The sequence below is a fragment of the Thalassophryne amazonica genome, chromosome 4, assembly GCF_902500255.1.
Source record: "Thalassophryne amazonica chromosome 4, fThaAma1.1, whole genome shotgun sequence".
NCBI classification, from domain to species: Eukaryota; Metazoa; Chordata; class Actinopteri; order Batrachoidiformes; family Batrachoididae; genus Thalassophryne; species Thalassophryne amazonica.
In genome coordinates this window covers 51,024,699-51,045,881 of record NC_047106.1, presented here as the reverse complement: position 1 = coordinate 51,045,881, position 21,183 = coordinate 51,024,699, and the positions used below count along the sequence as shown (strand labels likewise).

General features: G+C 40.4%; 1 protein-coding gene across 1 annotated transcript in view; it reads left to right on the top strand.

Annotated features, from left to right (window-relative positions):
• The first annotated feature begins 10,308 nt into the window (after positions 1–10,308).
• The window catches only part of fbxo46 (F-box protein 46), a 32,940-nt gene continuing 22,065 nt past the window's right edge, over positions 10,309–21,183 (top strand). The window contains exon 1 of the mRNA XM_034167875.1: positions 10,309–10,761. The gene's annotated coding sequence lies outside the window, so the exon portion shown is untranslated. The remainder of the gene's footprint in view (positions 10,762–21,183) is intronic.

The following is a 21,183-nucleotide window of genomic DNA, read 5'->3' as shown; positions in this document are numbered from 1 at the left end:
AAGTACAAGATTAAAAACACATCATAACACTAATGATAAAACAGGGAAAACAAATGAGTCTTTAAACGTGATTTAAAGGTCTCCACAGTGTCCAACTGCCGAATGTGTGCCGGCAGATCGTTCCACAGAGCTGGGGCATGATAGGAGAAAGCTCTGTGACCGGCAGACTTCTTATTCACCCTGGGAACACACAGAAGTCCTGCACCCTGAGAAGGCAGGGCCCGAGCTGGTACATAGGGGCTTATCAAGTCAGCCAGATAGGGAGGTGCAAGTCCATGAACAATTTTATAAACTAAAATCAGTACTTTAAAATCCGATCTTGCAGAAACAGGAAGCCAGTGCAGGGATGCCAAAATTGGCGTAATGTGGTCAAACTTTCTGCTCCGTGTCAAAAGTCTGGCAGCAGCATTCTGAACCAATTGAAGACCCCTGATCCTGGACTGCGGTAAGCCAGAGAATAGAGCATTACAATAGTCCAATCTAGAAGAGACAAACGCATGAATCAAAGTCTCAGCATCAGCCATAGACAGAATAGGACGAATCCTCGCTATATTTCGCAAATGAAAAAAGGCAGTCCTTGTAATGTCTCTAATGTGGAGATCAAAGGACAATGCAGGATCAAAAATTACTCCAAGGTTCCTCACTTTATCCGTATGATGTATAACACACGGACCTAAGCTAAATGCTAGCTGATCAAATTGATGCCGATATCTCGCTGGACCAAAAACCATAACCTCAGTCTTATCAGAATTTAAAAGTAGGAAGTTACTAGACATCCAACTTCTCACTGATGCAAGACAATCCTCCAAGGACTTTATGTGAGTAAGATTACCAGCAGTTATTGGCATATACAATTGAGTGTCATCAGCATAGCAATGAAAGGGAATCCCAAAACACCGCAATATATTCCTGAGGGGTGCTACATAAAGAGAAAAAAGCAAGGGGCCCAAAACGGATCCCTGAGGAACCCCAAACTTCATGTCTCTACGATCGGAGGAGGTTCCATTACACAATACACAGTAGGAACGACTAGACAGGTACGACGTCAACCATGCAAGAGCAGTTCCAGTAATCCCAAAGTGGTTTTCCAGCCTATTGAGTAGAATATGGTAATATGGTCCACTGTGTCAAATGCAGCACTAAGATCCAGCAGCACCAGGACCGTAGTGATATCCGAGTCCGTAAGTGCTGTCTCTGTGGAGTGAAATCTTCTAAAAGCAGACTGCAGTGGCTCAAAAAGATTATTCTCAGTGAGATAGTCCACGAGCTGTCGCAAGACCACTTTTTCCAGGATTTTAGAACAAAATGACAGATTTGATATCGGTCTATAATTCTTCAATACACTAGGGTCGAGATTAGATTTTTTAAGTAATTGTTTGATCACTGCAGACTTAAAACACCTAGGAACAGATCCAGAAGTCAATGAGAGATTTACAATTTCCAGCACAATTGGTCCAAGAATGGGCCACAAGTCCTTAAACAGTTTCGTTGGTATAGCATCAGTTAAACAGGTTGTGCTTTTAGTAGACGTCACGAGCTTCGTCAGTGCGCCTAACGAGATACCGTCAAATTCTGTAAATCTGGATACCACCTCAGTAGGCGCATCCACCTCCACAGCAGTATGCAGTGATTGGGCCAAAGCCTGCTGAGATATACTCAACCTAATATCCTCAATTTTCTTCTCGAAGTAATCCAAGAAGTCCTGTGCTGAGAAAGGAGAGTGAATAACAGGTGGCTGTCTATGAATAAGAAATGCTACAGTTTCAAACAAAAACTTGGAATTATGCTTATTTTTATTAATCAATTCAGAATAATAGGCACGCTTTGTAGCCAGTAGTGCCTGCTTATAATCCAAGACAGCATCTCGCCATGCAAGATGGAACACCTCTAACTTAGAACTACGCCATTTCCGTTCAAAACCTCGAGCCTTCTGCCTAAGGTCACGCAGGTAACCATTAAACCAAGGTAAGCATGCCTTGGGAAGGCATGTCCTCAAGAGAGGAGGCGCAACCTTGTCCAGTGTGGCCTTGAGCGCCGAGTTCAAGCCATCCGCAAGACTATCTACTGATTGAATATTCTCTAACCCTGAGGCCAAAATTTCAGGCAGTCTGGCCTCGAGTTCTATCATAATTAAAGGAGTAATGCGTCACCGCAAAGAAAGACAAGGCTTTCGATCCACTAGGCGCGGCAACATAAATGCACACTTAACAAATGAGTGGTCAGAGATCACCGAGGCAAGAGACAAAATGTCAATGTTTGTGACAGAATACATTGCTGGAATCCCAGCGCATCCACAAGTTTCATAAATGACTTGCAAAGGGGATCAGAGGGCTTATTTATGTGAATATTAAAATCACCAATAATCAAAATGTTGTCCACACTAGCTGACAAGCCAGAGATGAATGCACCAAATTCATCTAAAAATTCAGAATATGGGCCAGGAGGCCTATAAACAGTGACAACATGGCATGACTGATTTCTGATTCTGATTCTGATTTGTGTCAGCTCAGTCCAAGACATATTGAGTGACCTGGAAATGTTCATGTGTCCATTCTATGGCTTGTGTCAAGAAAATGGGCTATGAAAGTGGTAAATTGTGTTACAGGGTTTATTTTTTATCACTTTCACACTTGTTTCAATACCATATCCACTTGTTCAAAACACTTCAGACTTTCACTGCACCATTAGACAATGTGAACAAAAGTGTAGACACTTTTGCTTTGCTTTGATGCAAAATACATTCAGTCCCCACATTCATGGAAAATTCTCTCAGTTAATGTTCCCCAGCAGGACAAATCTGAAAAACTCCCACTGATTTTGCAGAAGTTTACTTACTCTCTTCAAAACCATTAACTGTTAGGTCCAAACCTCACAAAATGCAGATACTTCTGCCAGCATGTGTCACTTTTGTGTGAAATGTGAAGTGTGCTGGTGTTTTTAGTGCAATGTATACAAAGGCTGAAGGCACAATGTGTGAAGAGTTCAGTGAAAGTGGACATGGTATTGATAGAAATGTGAAAATGATTGTAAAGAAAGAAAGTTTCTATTTAGTTTGTCCGATTAAATGGGTTCTGAAAATGGAGGCACTAATTCCAAAATAGGTAATGCAGTCTTGCTTTTGTTAAAGTTTCACTGTATACACACACTCTATTATGTGTGTGTATACATGCCTGAGGTGTTTTTCTGGTGTGTAACCAATGGCAACACAGAGCAGCAGATAATGGATGTGAAAAAAATGTGGGGGATGTACGTGTAACTTGTTTGACTTCATCTTTTGTCTGTCAGTTCTTTTTGGAACATCAGTTAAGATGTGTTCTACAAAAATAATATGTATTTTTAATGTTATCATGCCCAGTTCCATGTTTGTATTTTCTGCCCAGGTCTGTGTGCACTCACAGAAATATTTAACCCTAACTTTTAAGATTTATGTAATTTTATTACATGACAAATTCCCATTTACTTTTTTAGGTAATCTTAATACAAACCTACCAAATAAACCTTACATGATGCATATTCATCACTGTAATAAATCATATTTATTTGAAATGCATAATTATTTTAATTATTATGCAATTCAAATAATATGCTTTATGTATATTACTATGTATGTATAATACTAAATACATAAAGCTGAGGCTTATGCATTTCAAATAAATAGGATTAATTACAGTAATGAATATGCATCATGTAAGGTTTATTTGGTAGGTTTGTATTAAGATTACCTAAAAAAAAGTAACATGTAATAAAATTACATAAATATTAAAAGTAGGGTTAAATATTTCTGTGAGTGTGGGTTCTCTCCTACTCTGCAACTGTATTTTGAACCATTTGAAGGCTTCTTATTTTACTTCTTCTTATTTGCGCTGTAACTAGGTTTAAGGATATGATTCCTTCTTTATGTTCTCTAATGCCATATACCAACACAGTGCAGAGTAGCTACCTAAACTCTGTAAGGGAGATAGAGTATCTCGTCAATAGTTTTACATCCTCATTGAAGACAACTTTGGATGCTGTAGCTCCTCTGAAAAAGAGAGCTTTAAATCAGAAGTGTCTGACTCCGTGGTATAACTCACAAACTCGTAGCTTAAAGCAGATAACCCGTAAGTTGGAGAGGAAATGGCGTCTCACTAATTTAGAAGATCTTCACTTAGCCTGGAAAAAGAGTCTGTTGCTCTATAAAAAAGCCCTCCATAAAGCTAGGACATCTTTCTACTCATCACTAATTGAAGAAAATAAGAACAACCCCAGGTTTCTTTTCAGCACTGTAGCCAGGCTGACAAAGAGTCAGAGCTCTATTGAGCTGAGTATTCCATTAACTTTAACTAGTAATGACTTCATGACTTTCTTTGCTAACAAAATTTTAACTATTAGAGAAAAAATTACTCATAACCATCCCAAAGACGTATTGTTATCTTTGGCTGCTTTCAGTGATGCCGGTATTTGGTTAGACTCTTTCTCTCCGATTGTTCTGTCTGAGTTATTCTCATTAGTTACTTCATCCAAACCATCAACATGTTTATTAGACCCCATTTCTACCAGGCTGCTCAAGGAAGCCCTACCATTATTTAATGCTTCGATCTTAAATATGATCAATCTATCTTTGTTAGTTGGCTATGTACCACAGGCTTTTAAGGTGGCAGTAATTAAACCATTACTTAAAAAGCCATCACTTGACCCAGCTATCTTAGCTAATTATAGGCCAATCTCCAACCTTCCTTTTCTCTCAAAAATTCTTGAAAGGGTAGTTGTAAAACAGCTAACTGATCATCTGCAGAGGAATGGTCTATTTGAAGAGTTTCAGTCAGGTTTTAGAATTCATCATAGTACAGAAACAGCATTAGTGAAGGTTACAAATGATCTTCTTATGGCCTCGGACAGTGGACTCATCTCTGTGCTTGTTCTGTTAGACCTCAGTGCTGCTTTTGATACTGTTGACCATAAAATTTTATTACAGAGATTAGAGCATGCCATAGGTATTAAAGGCACTGCGCTGCGGTGGTTTGAATCATATTTGTCTAATAGATTACAATTTGTTCATGTAAATGGGGAATCTTCTTCACAGACTAAAGTTAATTATGGAGTTCCACAAGGTTCTGTGCTAGGACCAATTTTATTCACTTTATACATGCTTCCCTTAGGCAGTATTATTAGACGGTATTGCTTAAATTTTCATTGTTACGCAGATGATACCCAGCTTTATCTATCCATGAAGCCAGAGGACACACACCAATTAGCTAAACTGCAGGATTGTCTTACAGACATAAAGACATGGATGACCTCTAATTTCCTGCTTTTAAACTCAGATAAAACTGAAGTTATTGTACTTGGCCCCACAAATCTTAGAAACATGGTGTCTAACCAGATCCTTACTCTGGATGGCATTACTCTGACCTCTAGTAATACTGTGAGAAATCTTGGAGTCATTTTTGATCAGGATATGTCATTCAAAGCGCATATTAAACAAATATGTAGGACTGCTTTTTTGCATTTACGCAATATCTCTAAAATCAGAAAGGTCTTGTCTCAGAGTGATGCTGAAAAACTAATTCATGCATTTATTTCCTCTAGGCTGGACTATTGTAATTCATTATTATCAGGTTGTCCTAAAAGTTCCCTAAAAAGCCTTCAGTTAATTCAAAATGCTGCAGCTAGAGTACTGACGGGGACTAGAAGGAGAGAGCATATCTCACCCATATTGGCCTCTCTTCATTGGCTTCCTGTTAATTCTAGAATAGAATTTAAAATTCTTCTTCTTACTTATAAGGTTTTGAATAATCAGGTCCCATCTTATCTTAGGGACCTCGTAGTACCATATCACCCCAATAGAGCGCTTCGCTCTCAGACTGCAGGCTTACTTGTAGTTCCTAGGGTTTGTAAGAGTAGAATGGGAGGCAGAGCCTTCAGCTTTCAGGCTCCTCTCCTGTGGAACCAGCTCCCAATTCAGATCAGGGAGACAGACACCCTCTCTACTTTAAGATTAGGCTTAAAACTTTCCTTTTTGCTAAAGCTTATAGTTAGGGCTGGATCAGGTGACCCTGAACCATCCCTTAGTTATGCTGCTATAGACGTAGACTGCTGGGGGGTTCCCATTATGCACTGTTTCTTTCTCTTTTTGTTCTGTATGCACCACTCTGCATTTAATCATTAGTGATCGATCTCTGCTCCCCTCCACAGCATGTCTTTTTCCTGGTTCTCTCCCTCAGCCCCAACCAGTCCCAGCAGAAGACTGCCCCTCCCTGAGCCTGGTTCTGCTGGAGGTTTCTTCCTGTTAAAAGGGAGTTTTTCCTTCCCACTGTAGCCAAGTGCTTGCTCACAGGGGGTCGTTTTGACCGTTGGGGTTTTACATAATTATTGTATGGCCTTGCCTTACAATATAAAGCGCCTTGGGGCAACTGTTTGTTGTGATTTGGCGCTATATAAAAAAATTGATTGATTGATTGATATAGGCTCAGTTTTTACCATAACATGCAAATGAATGGTGTATTTTAGCAGTTTCTATAAGAGAGTCAAATGAGGATTTTGTGTGTGTGTGTGTGGGGGGGGGGGGGGGGTACTTTGCATGTTTAATAATGTGTTAATGCAGATATTATCCAGTGATGAATAGTAGTGTAATTAAAGCACATAATACATATAGTAGCACATACAAAATGTGTAGTAACATTGAAAGAACAAGCAAAGGAACATGCCTTATTATGTCCAAATATTTATTTGATTAGATTTTTTTTTTTTATCCACACTTATATTTACATTCAGTAAAACAATGAATTTGTTTGCTCTGACCAAAGAGACTGTCTCAGCAGTAACAACATCAACATGACCAATGACAAAGACATGAAAGTATGAGTACAACATTAACATTGACATCAGTTGATTTTCTTTGACCAAAACATGAAACCTTGGCTTGCATCTCAGATGTACCTTCTGGCAAATTATAGCTGAACTTTCAGGTCTTCTTTTTAAGACAATGCTCCTCTATACCACTTCACCAGGAAACTGTATAACTGGTGATACAAAATGCAAAATTTGCACTGTGCAGAATTTTTCCAAACGCAGCCACATAAGCCTATAACTTCTTCTGGGTTGTCTGGGTGTCTTGGTGGCTTTCCTCACTCTTCTCCTTCTTGCACAGTCACCCAGATTTTGAGAACAATCTGTTCCATACATATTTACCATAGAGTGCCATACTGTTTGTATTTCTTCGTAATTTATGTAAATAAAGTCCAAGACATATTCAGCGACTTGGAAATGTTCATGTATCCATCCCCTGACTTCTCTGAAGAAAACTGGCATTAAAACTGATTATTTATAGGTTTTATACCAAGGTGGCCCATTACTTTTGCAACCCATCATCTTGGCTTTTATATGTTTAGTTCATTTATATGAAATTGTAAAGATTTGCTTTGAGTTTCAGTTTAAGAAAAATAATTTTAGAAATGTTTATATTGAGAAGCCTGATTTATTTTTTGGATTTGAAATGGCATAAACAAATTAAAATGTGAGAAATACCAAGGGCCCCAATATATATTTATTTTTGGGTTCTAAAATTCAGAAAGAGAATTCACATCAATCCATTCCTCATGTTCTTATCTGAATTTTAGCATCTGAATTTGACCAAACATAACTAAGCAAACGGTTTTTGACTAACATTTCTTCTTCTTCTTCTTCTTCTTCTTATAATAATAATAATAATAATAATAAATCAGATTGGAGTTTATTGACATTGAGCAATTTGAATATAACTGTGGTGAATTCCCAATCTGAATTTGAGAATCTTAAAACAAAAAAATATATTGGAAATCAGTGATTGGCACAGTTCAGCTAATCACCTAAACAACTAATTCACAAATCTAACGGCCTTATTAGGAGATTTACTTTCAGTTAACTTTGAAAATTAAAAACTGTTAGCTAGTTAGTAAATATAGTTCAGCTAACATTAATTCAGCTAACATTTTTGTTAAATACAGTTTAACAGTCAAAAATGTTTGCAACCCCTAAAATCATATATTTGATCCTGCTGAACATTAGATAATAATCATTAATTTTATTCATATTCTGCCGCATATCCAAGTCCAGATCATGGTTGCTGTAGACCAAGCAACCAAGTCCAAACCTTCCTATTCTTGGCGAAGTCCTCAAACTCTTCGTGGAGGATCTCGAATTGTTCCCGAGCCAGTTAGGAAATATAATCCCTCCAATGTGTCCTGGATCTTCCCTGGGCTCCCTCCCAATTGGTCGGGCCTGGAAGACCTCCCTCAGGAGACAACCAGGGGGCAACCATCACCAGATCCCGGAACCACCTCAGCGGGCTCTTTTCATTGCATTGAAGCAGCAGCTCTACTCCCAGTCCCGCCCAGATATTCGAGCTTCTCGCCCTGTTCCTGAGTGTAAGCCCAGATACTCAACGGAGGTATCTCATTTCCACCACTTGTACCAGCAGTGTTGTTCTTTCGGTCATTACACAAACCTCATGGCCATAGTTGAGGATAGGATTATATAATGACTGACTCAGCTCTTTCTTCACCATGACAGTCCAGTACAGTGTCTGTAGGATTTCAGATGCACTCCCAGTTTGCCTGTCTATCGATCTCATGCTCCATCTTATCATTTTGTAAATAAGATTTGAACTCTCCCTCTTGGGTCAATTAATCTCCCTTGACCCAATGCAGACAATGCAACCTTTTCCAACAGAAGACCATGATCTCAGACATGGTGGTGCTGATCCTCATCCCAGTCACTTGACACTCGGCCTCAAATAAGCTAAATCAACACATCACTTGAAGGCAGCAAACATCACCTCAAGCAGGTGGAGGAGCAGGAGGTCAAGCCAGAGCAAATGCATTCATTACTTTAAAATGAAATTCCACGTGTATTTTTAAATCTTAAAATTTGTTTCTCATTTTATACTTTCCGTACAGTCAATAAAATGTATGTTGAATGTAAACACCTGTTTAATTTCATTTGTTTATTTATTTATGTTCATCTTGGTCATCATCCGATATTGGCATGTTAAACCTTTTTTGGAATCTCCATGTTTACACAGCAATATATGAACATTTTAGATCTTTAGGTATGTTTTTCAGGGGTTTAGAAAAGCAAGCCCAAGCCAAAGCTAAATTTATATCATAAAAGTTAGTTAGTAGTTAGCAGTTAGCTATAGCGCACTCTAAATATTTGAGCAGTTTAGCATGATCACAGTTAAATTTTCAGTTAACAACTGATCAAAGCCAACTTTATGTTAGCAATGGCCAGTACTGCTGGAAATATTTTTTTGGATTACACTATATAACTTGAAGTTGATAATTTGATGACAGTTTCACTCTTTGGTACACTGGAATGACCCGTGTGAATTTTTTTTTTTTCAGATTTTACGTATGTGTGGGGGTGGGGGGGGGGGGGTATGATTTTATGACCACCTTAAAAATAGTGACCCCAATCTTCTTCATAACAAAGCCATAATCCACAGAGAGTAGAGAGATGTCCTCTCAGCCAGCTGGTTCTGGGACTCTTGACCAAAACACAAGCAGAGCCACCAAACACAAACCCTATTAAACTAAACCAAATTATAAGAAAACAAAAAGAAAACTATGTGATGCACTGGAAAAAATCAACCAAAAACCAGAGTAAATTGGAATGCTAGTTGGCCCTAAACAGACAGTACTCTGTGGCAGAATACCTGCAGCACTGTGACCAACCCAAAGCTCAGGAAATCCTTGACCATGTACAGACGCAGTGGGCACAGCCTCGCCGTAGAGGAAGGCCGCCACCCTAACCGCTCCCCAGAGAAGACAGACTGTGCACCCACTGCTCACAACACGAGGTGGAAACCGAGCTGCACTTCCTAACCACCTGCCTGCTGTACCAAGACCAGAGACACGTACTTTCCACAGATCACAAACACCCAAAAAGACTTTGAGAAGACGACCAACATCGACAAACTTCCATATCTGTTGGGTGAAGTACAACAATGTGCAAACACAGCAGCAAGGATTGTGAGCTGCTGCGACACAAAAAGAAGGAACAACGGACATAAGCCACCGTAAACCCGAAACAGGAGATTAAACTGCTATGTCACTTTATCTATGTCTAATATTACACATTTTATAGGATAGTATGCTTTTACACCAAAAGCACATTTTTTTTTAACTATTATTTCACATCTCCTGTTTACACATTTATTTACTGTAGAATATAAGTGTATGTACATCTTCTTAATTTTTATTTTTTGCTCTATGTAACACTTGCTTTTGCAATGCAAACTTGTGTTTCCCAAGTCAATAAAGCTCCATTTAACAATGAGAGAGAGAGAGAGAGAGAGAGAGATGGTGCAGCAGCCATATATGGGCACACCATGGAATCTGCCTTGCTATTGGATGTGGGCCGCAGCTGCTTGTCAACAAGATGGCCTTCTTGCTTTTGCCGTTTTGACACCGATTATTTACCGTGAAAGCGTGTGTCACTTCTGAACAGATAGCGGGAGAGGCGCTGCTAAGAGTCCTAACGAAGCGTACACCACGCCGGGTCGAGTTCACAGAGTTGACAGCAGCAACAGCCTCGACAGCAGGCAGCTTTCCACACGGGGTGAAAGTAGCTGCTGGCTAATGTCGACGTTAGCCACTCAGGTAGCTTAGCTACGTATGTACGGATGGTTAACTCGAGTTACCGCACATACTGGTTCGGTTAGTAGGAGGTATATCGGGAGAACTATTGTCATACACCACTTGTGAGTCAAGAGCTTTATGTGTGGATATTAACACAGTTCAGGTAAGTAAGCTAACGACTCCCCCCCCCCCCCCCTTGCGTTGTTAGTTCGCTAGCTGTCATGATTTTATCGGTTGTTGTCCAGGTAAGGCTAACAGGTTAGCAAACAAGTGTCTTCCTTCTGGACCAGCCAGAAGTCGAAACATGGAATCGATTAGTTCTGCTTTGCAATATATATGAACGAATTTAGTATTCTTGCCATGTTCACAAGAACTGAAAAGGTTTAGTCACTAGATCAAGATCGATAGCTGTTGATGCTATCTTGGACTAGTGATTCAAGATGGTAACTTTTAAAAAGTAACTTTCAGCAGTAGATCCCGGATCGGTAATCAATTGTGATGTTTTTGTAACACTGACCTTGTCGTGTGTGTGTGTTTTTGTTTTTTGTAGTTGGCATCTTTTTGCTGGCGTGTTGGCCTTGTTTTTGATTTCTCATGATATTTTAAGGAAACAGTTCTGTGGCTCAGGAAGTGACTTTTATTTATTTTAAGGCATGCGTTTTTAGTACTAACTGATACTTAAATCTCCAGTTGACTGTGATCTCTGTGGGCATTTAACTTTCACAGTCGCTGGGTTTCCATTACAGTTTTGCACAATAAAACTTTAACTTCAGGATGTTGACAAACAGTTGGGAAATGGCAGTGTTTTTATTGAGTGATTGGGTTTTGCCATCTTGCAATATTGTTATTCTACCAACTAGGGGTGCCACCAATCACAAAAGCCATGGTTCAGATCAGATGCCGTTTTTAAGCCATGGATTGGATGATTTTTCAGATCAGCAAAAAACAAAACAAAAACCTACTTTGCATAACACTTTAAAATAACATACTTCATGTTATATTAAATTGACGAGTATCAGTAAATTTTAAAAATGACCTTTGTCAAAATCGTAAAACGTGTGTGTGCTGGGGGTGAAAATCTAATCATACTTCACCTTCAAATTTTATTTTTTTTAATAAGCAATGAGGATATCTACATTGAATGGTGAAAAGGTAAAACTTTTATTTATAACATTTTGGGATAAATATATTAATTTGCCTTACTTATCCAAATTGATTCAGATCAGTGGTCCTGTTGAGCAGATGTTTGTATAAAGTCAGGAACACTCATTATTTTCCCCATGCTGCTTGTTTTCAGCCACCTCGGCTGTGCACATGCTTTGAGCGTGACTCTGTTCAGTGGGCTCTTGGCTGCACAGGGAAGAGCTGATAGATATTTTGTCCTCCACCCCTTTTTAAAGTTTTTGAGAAATTCTTTTGATGGTTGGATCCAGAAGTGTGCTGATCCTGCTGTCTGTAGTGGAGCACGAGGCTGTGACAGGCTGCATGAGCACACAGTTGCTGCAGGAGCGATGGTCTCTCCATAAAGGGTCTTTCACACCAAACCCATTCAGGGTGTCAACCAAGCAAGTGCGACGCTCCGCTGTGAGCGCACATTGCTGTCGTCAGGCTGTCGTGGTCAAAGTTCAACCCAATCCAATTTTCATCACTGCGCGCTGTGACGTAGCTTCACACACAGGCCCGGCGGCAGAAAAAAAATATTAAGGAGGCGATGAGTTTATCACAGGGGGCAGGGTTGCGCCCCCCCCCCCCCAAAAAAAGTGCGTAAGGGACGTGGCTCTGAGCGTGCGTAATGAATTGGGTGCGCTCCTAGAAAGCTTGTGTATTTAGGCTACACCTTTGTAAGAGACTGACTAAGAATGATGACAGTATTTTTTTAATTATTATTTGAACGTATAGACCCTCGGTCAAGTGATGTCCTGCATACCACAAAACCAAACCAACAACTGATCTGAGAAACGACACAAGACAGTAGATTAACCCCACATACAGCCCTCCATCACAAGCGCAAACACAGCGCAGTTGGGCATGACAGTCACACAACGGGTCAAAGATAAACCTTTCATGTAGATATACAGTGGTCCCTCGTTTATCGCGGGAGTTACGTTCTAAAAATAGCACGCAATAGGCGAAATCCGCGAAGTAGATAGCGTTATATTTTACAATTATTATAGCCGTTTTAAGGCTGTAAAACCCCTCACTACACACTTTGTACACTTTTCTCAAACAGGCATTAACATTTTCTCTCGTGTGTAAACACTCTCAAAGTTCAAACCTTAGTAGAAAAATAAGACCAACCTGTTTTCAGACCCAAACATTTGTTTGAGAAATAAAAATAGAACGTTTTCCTATAAATAATTATGATGGCTTTTAGAACAAACAAATTTAATTTTAACGATCAACCTTCACAGTTCCTCTGATCGCGCCTCTTCGTCATGGCGCCGCTCCACTGAAAGCCTCGCTGCAGGTGTCTTTTTCCGAGTGAAGAACACAGTTATGGGTAGTTGTTGGCGCACTTTTTTTCTTCTGGGCAAGAAGATTCTTATAAACAGACACGCAGAACACAATGCGCGTACTCTCCCTTCGCGGTGCCCCAGGGAGGTGTCCTGTCATCTCGACAGAACACCGGCCTGCTTGATGAGGACGCAGAGCACAATGTGCTGTAAAAAAAAAAAAAAAAAAAGCATGCAAAATTGGACTAAAAACATCCGCGAAACTGCGAGGCGCTATATTTCCCAGTATTTCTTTTTCTTTCTTTTATTTTTATTTTTGATAACGCTCACATCCGAGGGGGCGAGGTTGATGACGTGAGGGGGCGTTGCCCCCAAACGCCCCCTCGTGGCGCCGGGTCCGTTCACACATCCAGTAGAAATGAGGCATCAGGCCAAAACACAGAAGACAACAGAATGGAGAAATGTGTGCCAGAGAAACATCAGAACTGCTAATTTATACACAGCAGTTTTCTGAAGAAAACCCTTACAAATGTTTTTTTTTTCCTCAAGATATATTTGTGATTACTCAACATTTTGAAGTTGAAAGAAAAAAGCTTTTCTTACATTACAAAACTTGTAATTAAAATAGTTTTAAGTAGGGATGTCCCGATCGGGTTTTTTTGGCCCCGATCCGATTCCGAGTCATCTGATTTTGAGTATCTGCCGATACCGAGTCACGATCCGAAAACTGAATGAACAATAAACAAATGCTAAATATATTTTCATTTTAATCACCTTATTATTTATCACTTAAACAGTGCACTTCTCCTTGAGGTAGCTTGAACAATCAAGTAATAATCTACCAGACTTAAAAAAAAAATGTACAAATGTCCATGTTATTTTATTTGTCTAGAAATAAATGTCCAAGGTTCCTTATGTAAAACAAGAAATTATCTAATCTGAAATAACAGGTGGTTTTAATTTACAAATGAAAGGTTTCTAAAGAACTATTTATTTAGCTATTTTAATTACAAGTGTTCTAAACTTTTTTTTTAACAGTAATCAGAAATTTTGAGATAACAAACAACAACAAAAAAAAATTTCCAAGGATTTTTCTTTAGAAAACTGCTCTATAAATGAGCAGTCTTGTGACACGTTTCTGTTTTGTACAGATCAGTGGTTTCTGCACCGATCTGTTTTGTACAGATCAGTGGTTTCTATCACTAGTCTTCTGTGTTTTAGCCCGACGCGTCGTTCCTATTGGACAGCCCGAAGCTACGTCACAGCTCAGAGCGTTGAAAGTTGAACTTATGTTTTTTCTTTTGTTCAATAAAATAAATTAATTAATTAAAAAAAAAAGATTGGGTTGAACTTTGACCGCGTCAGCCTGCCGACAAGCGGCAGTGCGCGCTCCCGTCAGAAGCGTCGCTTTTAGGGCTGGGTATCGAGAACTGGTTCCTTTCGGGTATTGTTCAGAAATGATTCGATCCACCGACATCAATAAGCTTTGTGTTTAACGATTCTGTTATCGGTCCTTCAGAGTGGCCGTTGTTTTGGGGGGTGTTTGTCAGGAAAATGATCATTTCTCTACTTTGATTACAGACCCCGCAGCGGGTCTGTAATCAACTTTTCTGCAGCGCGGCTTTGCTTTGAACCTTGAACCAATTGAAGCAGTGGTTCGCAGATTGAAGTAATGCTTCGATCTGTTGCTTCGTTTATTCTTTCTTTCTTTCGCTTAGTTTCCCCCCTTCAAAAGAGCATACGTGTGTGAGTATTATTTACCTTTTCTATGTTAAACCGACCTGTTAGGGTCTTCTGAAACAGTTGATAGATGTATTTTAGAACTTAAAAATGGGAGCGATGCTAACGTGTTAGCATGTCTATGGCATTTTCAATGTTAAAAGTTAGCATCAAGCAGTTGCAGCTGTTATCACGTTTGGGTGCATTTGTTTTCAAATTGTAATATTTCTTAAATTTATTTGTTTATATGTATATTAATAATCTAGTGATTATTATATACAATTTTAGAGAGAGAGACAAAAAAACCTGAATAGAAACACAACAGAAAATAAAATATAAAAGCAACTAACAATGAACATAAATAAATAAATACATACAGAAATAAATAAGTGTTTCCTGTGAACACCTAGTGACTCTTACACCTCCATTTCATCCCTGTCTTATTTAACTTTGACAGTTTGTTTCGGTCAGACCATATTTTCAATGTGTTAATTTCTTCAGTGATTTCCTCCAAAACTATCTGCCAAGCTAGAAAACTGCTGCATCATAGTAAGAGCAGACTACTACTGGAATGAATTTGAATAAGGAAAGTTGTTTTTTTCCTCACCTAAATGGATGCTGCACTCACTCCAGTTTATCGTCTGGAATAGTCCCAGATTGCATTTCAGAGCTTCTAGAATTGAAACATTTTTGTGCGGGTGGTGTTGGGGGGTAATTTTGGGTTTCTGCTTTTTTTGTTTTTCACCACTTTCATCCCTGAATATGTCAATCATGAGTCACGTTACTAACTGGGACTCCTGTCTTGTTGTGAGAAAGAAACGAGAATTGTCCTCCGTTCTGTTCACACAACTCCAAATGTTGCGCGGCTCTCTGACGAGTCAAGTTAGAATGATAGACTCCAGTCTGAATTAAACTTCAAAGTGAAACACCGTTTTGTTTATTTTTATTTATGTCCAGAGATCAAGGATACAGTGACCAATTTCATATTTATTTACTTTAAGACTCAATGAAATGCATAGAAAACCTGTAAAGCCTACTTTTAGTAGAAAATTCACGAGGTATCGATAAGGGAATCGATAAGGAATCGGCTCGATAAGCAGAATCGATAATGGCATCGATATCGATAAAATCTTATCAATACCCATCCCTAGTCGCTTTAGTTCGGCTTTTGACATGACGCTTCTGACGCCTCTAAAAAGCAACATGTCTCATTGAAAATAATGCTTTTTAGACCGATTCTTGATGCCTCTGATGCTTCTGACGCGCGAAAGGCCCATTAATCTGCAATAATAAGCTTGAAATAGTGCCAATCAAAATAACGAGAATAAAATCTAGATCGGATTCCTGATCAGGATGCAACGTCCGATTTTGATCAAGTCTGAAACCACGTGATCGGGCCCGATCGGATCGGGACATCCCTAGTTTCAAGTTTAAAAAAAAAAAAAAAAAAAAAAAAAAAAAAAACCTTCAGAAAGCTTTGTTCATCTGTACAGTATTTTCCGCACCATAAGGCGCACCTAAAAGCTTTAAATTTTCACAAAAATCGGCCGTGCGCCCTATAATCTGGTGCGCCTTATGTGCGCACTGAATTCCAAAATTTGTAAAAACGACCGACGTTGTCTTTGACTGTCAGAATATCGGACCATTTCCCGTTGACACAAGGACGTAATACGTAAAGTACATACGCTAGCAACGTAGAGTACATACCCTGGCAGCGATAAACCAATCGGAGAACATTACGTAATACGTAAATTACGTACGCTGGCATACGCTGCCAGCGATAAACCAATCAGAGAAGAGTCCGTGAGTCCATGGTACATACACTTACCTCCGCCACCTGTAGTATACGGTAACTACCGTATAATACAGGTATCCTGCAAAACATATGTTTGTCTACGGGCCTCCAAAAATGGCGCCAGCGAAGAGACATGCTTACGAGGCAAACTGCAGGCTATCAGTTATGCGGTTGTTCATGGGAATAGAGCAGCTGCAAGAGGAAACAAGAAAATGAACTGCGCCAAGTTAAAAAGACCAAACAGAGTTTCCGCAGAAACAAAGCGAGGTGGCCACAGCTAGAAGACCAGCTGTTCAATTCAGACACAGAAGATGAAGACGTCGATGGATTTGTGACAGAACCATAATAAAAAATAATGTGAGTACCATATTGTTAAATACCGGTAGTTCAAAGTTGTTAAAAAGTTCAAATAAACTCACCGCTTTGCTTCCGTGACCTTTTTTTTTTGTAGACTATGTTTTAGCGTGCTCCTTTTGTAAGGGTTAAGTACCCACTAATTGAGGCCGCGCCTTATAATCCGGTGCAGAAAATACGGTATATTAAAACCATAATTTCTGTTGTCGTTTCAGATAAGATAATTTCTTTACTAACATGATAATGAACCTTGGACATGTATTTTTGACAAATAAAATGGCATGAAAAGTAATGTGTACATTTTGAAGTCTGGAAGATTCATTCATTCATTCATATATGCATTTCAACCAGGACAAAAGACACTGTAAATAAATACAAATATTTAATATAAATACAAATAGGCTATTTATTATTAACACAACAGGAGATGATGTAACAATGGCTGCAGTGTGTCTGTTAACGCCCATCGTCGCATATATGCTACAATCTCTGACTCAAATATGCAACTTACCAAATTGACCTGTATGCCTGTTGTCGCAAATTTGCAACATACCATCATTATATGTTATAACATTATAACATAGTCATTACCAGAATACCCAATATTACTATCTAGTTTTTGTGCAAAAGTGAAATTAATAATCTCAACATTATTTACCATCTACTTAAAGGCAAAAACACACAACATTTTTCTATATACAGCTATATAAATTTGGGCGTTAAGGGGTTAATTAGGATTTCTAAATGTAACATAAACCTCATATTTAATTTAGTAATTTCAAAATGTAATCACATCCTCATTGACTATGTGATCTATTTTGTAATAAGGACAGAATCATCATCTCTCATCTTCAACTGCTTATCTGGGATTGGGTCACGGGGGTAACAGCTCTTGTAGGGGACTCCAGACTTTCCTTTCCTGGGCCAGATCGACCACCTCTGACTGGGGGATCCCAATGCGTTCCCAGGCCAGTGTGGGGATATAATCTCTCCACCTTGTCCTGGTTCTTCCCCAGTGTTTCCTCCTAGATGGATGTGCCTGGAACACCTCCCTAGGAAGGCGCCCAGGTGGCATCCTTACAGATGTCCGAACTACCTCAGCTGGCTCCTCTCAATGCAAAGGAGCAACGGCTGTCCTCCGAGCCTCTCACAAATGACCGAGCTTATCATCCTTTCTCTAAGGGAGACACCAGCCACCTTCCTAAGGAAGCCCATTTCGGCTGCTTGTACCCACAAGCTAGTTCTTTCGGTCATGACCCAACCCTCAGGAGTGACCAGTAGATCAAGAGCTTCGCCTTTTGGCTCTGCACCAATTCTCCGGCCAATTTCACTCTCCATTGTCCCCTCACTTGTGAACTCCTTCACCTCGGGCAAGACCGTATTCCCTACCCAAAGTAGGCAATCCATCGGATTCCTGCTGAGAACCTTGGCCTCAGATTTAGAGGTGCTGATCCTCATCCCAACCGCTTCACACTCGGCTGCGAACCGATCCAGTGAGTGTTGGAGGTCACAGGCCAATGAAGCAAACAAGACCACATCATCTGCAAAAAGCAGTGATGAGATCCTGAAACCACCAAATTGGAAACCCTCCTCCCCCTGACTACGCCTCAATATCCTGTCCATGAATAACACAAACAGGATTGGTGACACGGTGCAGCCCTGGCGGAGGCCAACCCCCACCGGTAAAGAGTCTGACTTACTGCTGAGCACCCGAACACAACTCTCGCTTTGTGAGTACAGAGATCGGATGGCCCTAATTAGGGACCCCCTCACTCCATACTCCCGCAGCACCTCCCACAGTATCTCCCGGGGTACCCGATCATACGCCTTCTCCAAGTCCACAAAACACAGGTAGACTGGATGGACATACTCCCAGGCCCCCTCCAGGATCCTTGTGAGAGTGAAGACCTGGTCAGTTGTTCTCTTGAATCAGAGGTTGGACTATTGGCCGAACCCTCCTTTCCAGCACCCTGGAGTAGACTTTTCCAGGGAGGCTGAGGAGTGTGATGCCCCTGTAATTGGCACACACTCTCTGGTCCCCGTTCTTAAATATGGGGACCACCATCCCAGTTTGCCACTCCTTTGGCACTGGCTCAGACCTCAATGCAATGTTGAAGAGATGTCTCATCCAGGACAGTCCCTCCACACCCAGAGCCTTCAACATTTCTGGATGGATAAAATTCATATTTTAGTAATTACTCATGATGACAGAGTAATTACTAAAATATGAATTTGAATAGTCTAGTTAGGGATGGGGCCAATCCGATCCAGTATCGGTATTGAGTTCCAATACCAATGTAATTTACAGATTGGAAGTTTCCAATACAACCTGCGGAGTTTTCTAATCCAGGAGTCACGTCAGTGTGTCTGTCTCCACAAGTGTTGCTGGCTGCTTTGCCGGTTGGCTGTGGGGGGTGGAACGGAGGCATGTCTCAATGAGACGCGGAGAAATGAGACAGGCTTCCGTTCAGGAAATCCCTTCCGCAGTTTGCAGCATTGAGGAGTACTGTTGCTTAACAACTTTTCATCATGTCTGCGTTGTGGAAATATTTTATTTGAGCAAGATGGCAAATTGCAATGTTTGCAAAGCTGAGAGGCGGAAGCCCTGTTGTGACCTACAATACAGCGAACTTAAACATTTGAAAAAGCACCACATTAAACAGCACATGGTTGTTATAGCTGTTATAGTGTTATCTTAAGAGCCAAAATCTGTAGCTTTGAAATGGGTGGTGATATATCATGTTTCAGTAGGCCACTGAAGTTTTTTCTAGGGGAAGATGTATTGTCCAAACGGACAAAAATTGTTTTTTATCCAATAATCCCTTTGGGAGGAAAATTACAGCCATTTTTAGGGTAGGGGTTAAAGGGGCCAGAACAGTGACACAGTCAAAATGTGGATTTTGACCTTTGAATATCTTTGTGCGCCCTCGGTAAGCCTCATTGATCTTATGGTATATGACTGTATGGATGGAGTTCTCCCATTTAGCATTATATTTTTCAAGGCTAACTGAGAGTACCGCCTATAGGTGGCACTTCAAGTCACAACTTTTGGCATTTTGGGTTACATTTGCGGTCCTCCCACGGCCTGCGCCCTGAGTAAGACTTGCTCATTTATGCATATTTGGATACACTCGGACAAGTTCTTTCCAAATTTGCATAAATGGCAGTGGCTTAGTTAAGCCCCTTTCACACCGGGGCTCCTCCCAGTTGCTCCCTATTGCGCCATGACGCCGCCGAAAAACCTATTGCCGGTTAATTACTGTGTCGGCTTGCGCCTGATGACGTTTCGTTGCGCTGCAAGTTTAGCTGCCAGGTGCTCCCCCTCACTCTAAACTATAAATAGCCTCATTTTCTGCCTCTCATCCAGTCTGTTTTCTGAACACAGTACACACATCGCTGCCCTTGGAAGTAGTGAGCTGTTTTTGCTGTCTGTTCTTTCCTTCTTTGACCGCGAGATGCGCGCGCATGCACGAACCGTCCTTTAAGCAAATGTGGAGATGTGTGGAGTTCAACTTGATGTTGACATGTCCTGGACTTATGTCCTTTTTTAACTATGATAAGAGTTTGAGGAGAGAAAGGAACTAACTGCCTACAGACAATTTTTTTTCTTCTTTCGTCCTCTGACAGCGAGATGCGCACGCGCAAACCTTCAAGGGAATGTGGAGATGTCTGGATTTCTATTTGATGTTAACATGTCCTGTCTCAGGACTTATGTCCTTTTTTGTCCCTTTTTTAACTGTGATATGAGAGTTTGAGCAGAGAACAAGGAACTAATGCCTGGAGCCACACTTTTTTTCTTTTAATTGTTCACATGTGCGCGCGTGAACGAACGTCCATGAGTGGACTAGAGATGTCCGGACTTTTTACTGGATATTTCTGGCAATCATTCTGCTTTTTTTTTTTTTTTTTTTTTCTTCAGCAAGTAGTTTTTACTGCATTGAGTACACGGTATAACAACAATCCTGCGGGAACAACGGAACACAGCAGGAATCATAAATTGGCTTCGAGTCACGTTGGGTAACGCCTCTTTGCCCCGAATTACGCCTCTTTGCCCCGACTTGCGCTGGAACCACTTCCTTTCTGCGCCGAGCACAGGACGCCCAAAAAATTAAACAGGTTTAATTTTTTGGCGCCCGACTTGCTTCCTCCTTTGCGCCCTCGCGCTGTTGTGGCGCCGAGCTGCATCATCTTGGCACTGAGTTGCTTCCACGTGGCGTCGTCATAATGACGCACGGCACAACTGGGAGCAACCGGGAGCACCCCC